Source organism: Bombus pyrosoma, linkage group LG13 (assembly GCF_014825855.1).
Source record: "Bombus pyrosoma isolate SC7728 linkage group LG13, ASM1482585v1, whole genome shotgun sequence".
NCBI classification, from domain to species: Eukaryota; Metazoa; Arthropoda; class Insecta; order Hymenoptera; family Apidae; genus Bombus; species Bombus pyrosoma.
The window spans coordinates 5541782-5549120 of NC_057782.1; positions in this window are offsets into that span (position 1 = coordinate 5541782).

Consider the following 7339-nt stretch of genomic DNA (forward strand, 5'->3'; position numbering starts at 1 on the left):
GTTGTACACATTGGACATTGGAAAAATCGATGAGCTCATCGGGGATTTTGCATCGGGGAAAAATATAATTCGAAACAAGATTAGTAAATTTGGATTCGTTTCATCGTAGTCGGTCGATCGGGGAGAAATCGTATAGTTTCTGACAGCTACATGCAAAGAGGTGTGGCATGCATGTCACTAAAGAGACGTAGATCATTGGATAATGATGGGATGTTCCATCTCGTTCCATTCTATTCGGTTGTAATCCCATCCTCCCTAACACAACAATCATCATGTCGTCGTGGTACGGATCACTTAGGGATCATTAGCTTTATGGCGCTTCCGTATGGCCCGCCGCTTGCGTGCAAGTGGATATTGTTCGAAAGTTGTACCACGATGCATTCGGCTAAGCCTATTCATTCTTTTTCTCTTGTATCTATCGAATAAAGAAAAGGAAGAAAAATGTAATGGGCGTCATAAAAGTTCTTTCGATACGGCGCTACTACGCAATTACAAAACGGTGATTTCACGAAGAAATTCTAACGACTACTACCTGTAACGATACCTCATCCTAGTTACGTCCGGACCACCTAACACGAAATTCCAGAATACGATCTACCTTTCGAGTCCCTAGGGGAAACTCATATATTCGACTTAAACGTGAAACATCAATTACAACAGTGGCATGTTGACTATCGGTCCGCTCCCTCTTGTATAATACAATACCATAATTTACTGGAATTGACAAATTACAAGTTGTAGGTTGCACAGACTATATGATTATATAGACAATATAGATTTTACAATTTTATGTTAATTCTCCAGCATTCTTTTTGATCATTATCGAAACAATTATGCTTTCTTATCATTGAGCAATTATTTACGTTCGAGGAAAAGTTACGTTAATGTCTGAAACGTTAAATGTCTCTTTGCTTGATGAAACAACAGTAAGATTGAAACATACAAATTCGAGAATTGTAGATAACAATCGAATAATCAGACGGTTTATAACTTCTATATTTGTGTTAAATCTACATAACTAAAGTAATATTACTAGTTCCTTACAAAACATCGTGAATTGATCACCTGTCATATCTTCAAATCTACGTAATGCAGTTCCAAAATATTCCACATCCAGATGTACACACAAAAGCTTTCTACGGTAAGTAGAAAACTCTAAATACTCTCGCGAGCCATTGTACCTTTCTCTACAACGGTCTACATAAGATTATAACCCATGACCGTGACAGTGAGTCAAGCACTACCATACCATGATTCACCAAATCAACGATTTCCACCATATGTTTCACTCAATCAACGATACCGCTATAAAATGGCTAGCCCGTGGGTGGTCCCGGATGTACTCGCGAAATGCACGCAGCTTTCAAAATTTCCTGGCTGTGAGTTCTCCTTTTAACGATCATCGTTCCAAGGCTTCTTCTGATTAATCCAGATGCCACGCGATACCCTTGAACACGTATTCCTCCGTCGACAGTGGTGTGCCAAACACACACGTTCGCCTATGTAATGACAAACCGCACACCACGTCGCGGATGAATATCGCGGATATAATGTTACTGTATTTCATTACCAGAGTACACCGGATGCGCTATGCTGGTTCGTTCCCGTGTATCCTGCATCAGTTCGTCAGACGACTATGTGTATGTGCGTGCGGGCGCGAGCGCCCGCACGCTTGTGAACCACCAGCGACTCGCCCCCGTTGTATATCCTCCTTTATGCGGCCCGGTTTCGGCTTCCGGCCGTGCCATTCAGGAATATCACCTTACGCGCTTCCTCGTGATTCAGCCGACTCTCGAAACACGCTGTAATCAAAGGATTACACCGGCGGGCACCGGCGTCGTTGTGTCTCTAAGTCAGCCTCTGTTTAACACGACCACCCTGGACGTTGTAATCAGCATCGCGCATTTCTCGTGGGCAAGCTCACACCTAGGACCACTGGGTCCTCCGGTTAAGCCCATTAACCCTTTAACCCAGCGATTTTCGGCCCAGTTGTTCCTGGATTTCCTGAGGAAATGTCGAATTTCAACCGTGTCGCGTACGCTGTCATTGCCACGCTACAAGTCGCCGATGACCGGAGTAGTGCGAAGCTTTGTAGACGACTTCATAGACGTTGAGGGGAGGAATAGGTGAGAAGATCGACGAATATACACCGTTGGAGAAAGGTTTAGAATCACTATCTGTCATATGGAATGCGCGATTTTGAAAGAAACCATCGCCTTAGAATTAGAATTTCTTTGGGAAATACGCTACGTATCCCATAGAGGCCACGAATTTTAAAAGAAAGACACATTTGTATCCTGTTATCTTTGAAACACTGAAGTCACTACGTATTCCATAGAAATTACGAATTTCCTAAAACAGCTACGTTTGTCACCTTGGAGAGCATCTTCGTTGAGAGTCTATCGAAGCGAAAGAACTGTCATGAAGATGAATCATCTATCCGCAGAGATAATCCCGTTCGTCGAAAGATTATCAGCTAGTACAATTTTTTGGATACCGGAAATTGTGACAAATTGCAGTTTCTATAACGATGGACGAAAAATATATATGGCTACATGGTCGGTGGAATATTGTTGTATCGAGGTTCGCCAAATTTTGTGCCGGTACCGTGCACCCGTACTAATTATATCGTGATAACGAGTCTAATTTGGAGCCACGCGAGACCGTTTCGCACTTGTGCGCTTATAAAGAGAATAGGATTATAAATAGAAGCAGAGGAGACGCCGAGAGGAAAGAGACAGAGAGAAAGAGAGATAAACTAGGAACCGCAGGGAGAGCAGTTGAAGTTCTCCTCGCGTTCTACATCTCTTCTCCATTATTATACCGACGACCTGCAAATTGTAGAAGCTTTCAAGTGTCTCCCACCATTACGTGATTAACGCACGGACTGGCATACGTGATATTATCTGCGTGAAGGCTCGCGAATAGAATTCGTCAAGACGAGTGTTCCACATGGCAGACATAATAGTCCCTCTGTTCCGTGTCTCGTTTTTCATTTTCGTCTTATCGGGACATGGATCGACCTGCGGGTTCAACCCTCTCTATTTACCACCGGCTATTTTCTATGTTCGTGAAATTTTCCCGACATCGCCGAGGATCTTATTACCCTGATTTAGTTCGGTTAATTGTGATTCAATTTAATCGAGAGAGAAATTAAGAGAGACGGATATACAGAGACAGCGACAGAGAGCAATTTACACCACAAAATAGCCTGTGAACATTTATTAAATTATAAACGCAGCTATTAACGCGACAACTTGATCGTACGTTGCGTTTTAATTGCTCAGTAGGTTCTTTGTGCTCGTCCAGACAACGGCGGCCGTGAGAATTATTTACTTTCTCCTCTACCAAATTCTGTGTGGTACCTAATTATTTACACACCCTGTCTGTCGGTCACCTAATTATACAGCCAATTATTTCCAGACAGCAGACTTAATTACAGGGTCCGTGGCGGCTGAAATTTTTAGGTTGGCTGCGTAACTAACTTGGACGGAATTAATTGAATTTAATTTGACGGACGTCGAACACGCGGACAACATCGAAGCTGATTGAATTCTTATCTGGTTTCTTTGTCTTTCCTAGCTGCCTCGTGACTTTGACAAGAACACAATTTTTCCCGGGTTTGGGAATAAAAAAGGACAAAAAAAATAGGAGAATTCAAAACGCGTCGTGTACCGGCTTCCGCCAATATCCATGGATTACTTCTGCAACGAGATAAATTTCAGATCGACACGCGCCTGTGTTCCCGCCGGTCACTGTACATTTTATGTGTGCGGCGTCGATTCGGTGTCGTCTGTGTTCGTTTGCAACCGTAATCCATCGGCTGCCCGGTGAAAAGTGCATTTAATTCAATTTCGAGTGCGAAGGATTATTGCGCCCGGGAAAATATAGAAGTTGTACTCTGATGAAAATTTCAATAGTTCCATAATGAGTTCCGAGCCGTTGATAATTAATCCGGCAAACTTATATTTCACGGCCGAGTTAATATCCGGCCACGCAAATTAGGACTTTAATCAAATCTTGGGGGATCGTTTCGATGGGAGCTGGTCTAACGTACAAAAATGCCAATTAAATTCAACGGAATATCGTTAAATCCAGCTAATCATCTCCCGCCGGAGCCCACAGTTTCAAACATTCTTTTACGACCGCTCATTTGCTTCGCCAATTACGCTACTTCATCCTACGAATTTTACAATTTCAACCTCCCGACTCTGATTATAAACTTCGATTACACGTTTCTACGTTCTTCCATTCCAATATCTTCAATTTTATATTTCACTGTTTTGGTTATTTATACAGTATCTTCTCTCGATTCTTAAAGAGAATACGTTTGAAGTTTAGAGTACCAGGTCGATTGCAAAAGCTTATTTTTTTCACTGCAAGCCTCGATAGTTGGCCGGATTTTCTGATGAGCTGGCTAAGCATTCGATCTGATCTAAGAAAGGAAAAGTTTCCTCCTTCGATACTGCGTACCAAGCGGTGCCACCGGCAATCTTTGTCGCTCGTTAATGTCGTCGTAACCAACGAAACTTCCTTTTAGGGCAGTCTACTGAAATCAATCGTTGTTTTTCCGCGCTGAAACTTGCGCTTAACTCGCCGACCAGATCTGGCCAACCGTCGTTTCCGATATTATTCTATAGTTGGAGGAAGACGGAGGAAAACTCCTTTCTTAAGAGAATTTCAATACTCGGTATTAGTCGTTAGTTTCATTTGGCTGGCGGAAAATCATTTGGTAAAATTATATTCTTAATGCATTAAGAGTATATAATATTAAAATATATAAGGGTCGATGCAGACAAATCAATGGAACATTACTTTCGCCATTATTCCGTAGCTCTATATTTCTGTTGACCCAATGGACATAAGAGTGCAATTTCGCTATTGGAAATATAAAGTTGCCGAATCACATAGCGCCATTGCTGTAAAACTTCTACGTCGTTTATATCCAGCATGATCATATATTGCCATGCAATGAATAATTAATCTCGTGTTGTTCTGCAGTTTTGTCACGCTAATGTTCACGCCACGTACGCAGAAGATACGAGATAAAAAAATCCATCTAGTTGTAATAATTGTATTATCGTAAATGTCGTAACAATTACATTGTAACAGTATAATGTACAGTACAATGAACGATAAAAACTATGCATAACACATATATTATAAAGATACAGCTTACGTTATTTTCCGTACGTTATACTTAATAAACGCGTGATTTCATCAATGATGAAATATTCATCAACTGACTCTCATCATTGGAAAATAATCCGACATCGAAATCGTACCGAATGGACAGATGGATGGGCAGGCACTGAGGTACGAATTCGCTTGGGAAACGCATGTCGGTTAATGGTGTCACGCAAAAGAATCGAACGAATGAAAATTGCGCGGTGAATGCGCTGGTTACGATTTAACGATGCCACTTTCAGACTCGAATTCCTGGCAAGCTTGCTCGTTACGTTCTGCGAAGTCCGTTTCCGGATCGCTCAGGAAAATATTCGAACGAGCACGGGTAAAGGCTGTTTCCTTTTCAAGATTAAATTGCCTTCGTCGATGCTGTACGTACAACAATCGGATATTAGAAAACGATGTTGCTCCGTATAATAGAGAGTAACGCGGTCCACGGTTTTAGAAACGATGGTAACGATTTTCGATAACGTATCTATCACCTTCGTTGATCTATTTTTATTAGGTTGTTCAGGCAATTCGAAACGAAATTAAAGAAACGTTTGAAGTCAGTGTGTTTTTATACAACGATAGTTTTCGATCCTCTACCGGAACAAGTCTCAGGGTAGTTGTTATGAAATTGCGAATGTCTGTGCAAATCGATACTTTTATGAACACAATGAAATAAATGACATTTAAGTAGAGTATACTTAAATTTCTCATGAACGTATAAACATCTACAGTCTAGTTATTATATCTGCTTTAACACTAGAAAAAGTGAAGTAATTGTTAAGAGATACGAAGAAATATCGTTTAACTTAATACTTTATATAGAAGGCACTTAACGTGTAAGAGCATTCAAATTTATACTATAAAGCGCGTATAATTTCAAGTTTTTCTAAAGGAACTGCATTAAGATAAAACCTTATCCTTATATAACTTCATGAATTACAATCCTATTTCTTCGTAACGAATCACCTCATGCTTGTACATGTTACTCGGCCGTTTTCACCATATACGTTTTTATCACGTGTCTGACACAAACTTTGAATTATCTTCTGCATTATCATTATATCAGCCAGTACCGGATAGCCAAGTTAAAACCAAGAAACCGTGAAAAAAGCAGAGTGTTGAATCGTTTCTATCGCTGTTATCTTTCTTCGACGATCCAAAGCAATAAATACACGTTATCGATATTATTTTGCAATTACACCGTCTCCACGATACCGTCCATCGATCTCATTCTCCCTTTTCTCTCTTCTACCTTCTTTCTCACCCTCATCGTCATCGGTGGGCAAAGAATTTGTGTCCCACGGGTCGTGGAGGGATGGCACCATTTCTATTCATCTCGAAAAATAAAGGCGTGCCCGATCGCGAGCCCCGATAACCATGAATATTTTATCTGCATAATATCTCGCCACGCTCCACCCCGCACGTTCACACGTACGCCGGCACACGTGTCCCGTCTTCGTCCTCCGCTTGCACGTTCTTTCTTCGACCATCCAGGCATCCAGGCAACGTGGAACTTGCCTGGTATCGTGTCCGGACCGTGGTGCCCAACGTGGATCAGTCTGTCTGTGGTTCTGATCGCACGTGTGGAATGCAAACGGATGTGAAATGTGAATAGAACACAGGGATTCAAGGTGGTGTACACGCCAACGAGCAGAGCTCTCGCCCGGAACGGGGCAGAGGATCTCGTCGCGTGTAATTTTCAAGCGAACAACGCTTCGAAAGAACGTAGAAAAGAATGGAAGATGACGTTCCGATCATCGCGAAATCGATCGTGCTTTCGGCTACGCTTTCCTGATTTTCGCACGGGGTTCGAATTCTGTTGTCCGATGGGATTCGTTTGCTTTTCTTTCTAAAGAATGTGGGAATACAACATATAGGGTATTGTGGTTAATTGTGCTTGATTCTTCTTAGAAACTGATTGTTAGAATGTGTTTAATAATTCATAAGTAGACTACGGATACTCGTGTATTTATGGGGAATTTAAATATAGAACTTTGTAGAACATGTATAATATGCAAAGTATATGAATCACTTTACATAATTGACCAAGTTCATAAAAATCATTTTTTAGATAAAAGAAACCTCAAATTTGCATTATTCTGTAATTAATAGCTGGCATAAATAACTGCACAGAATATACATTAAAATGAAACCAATAAAA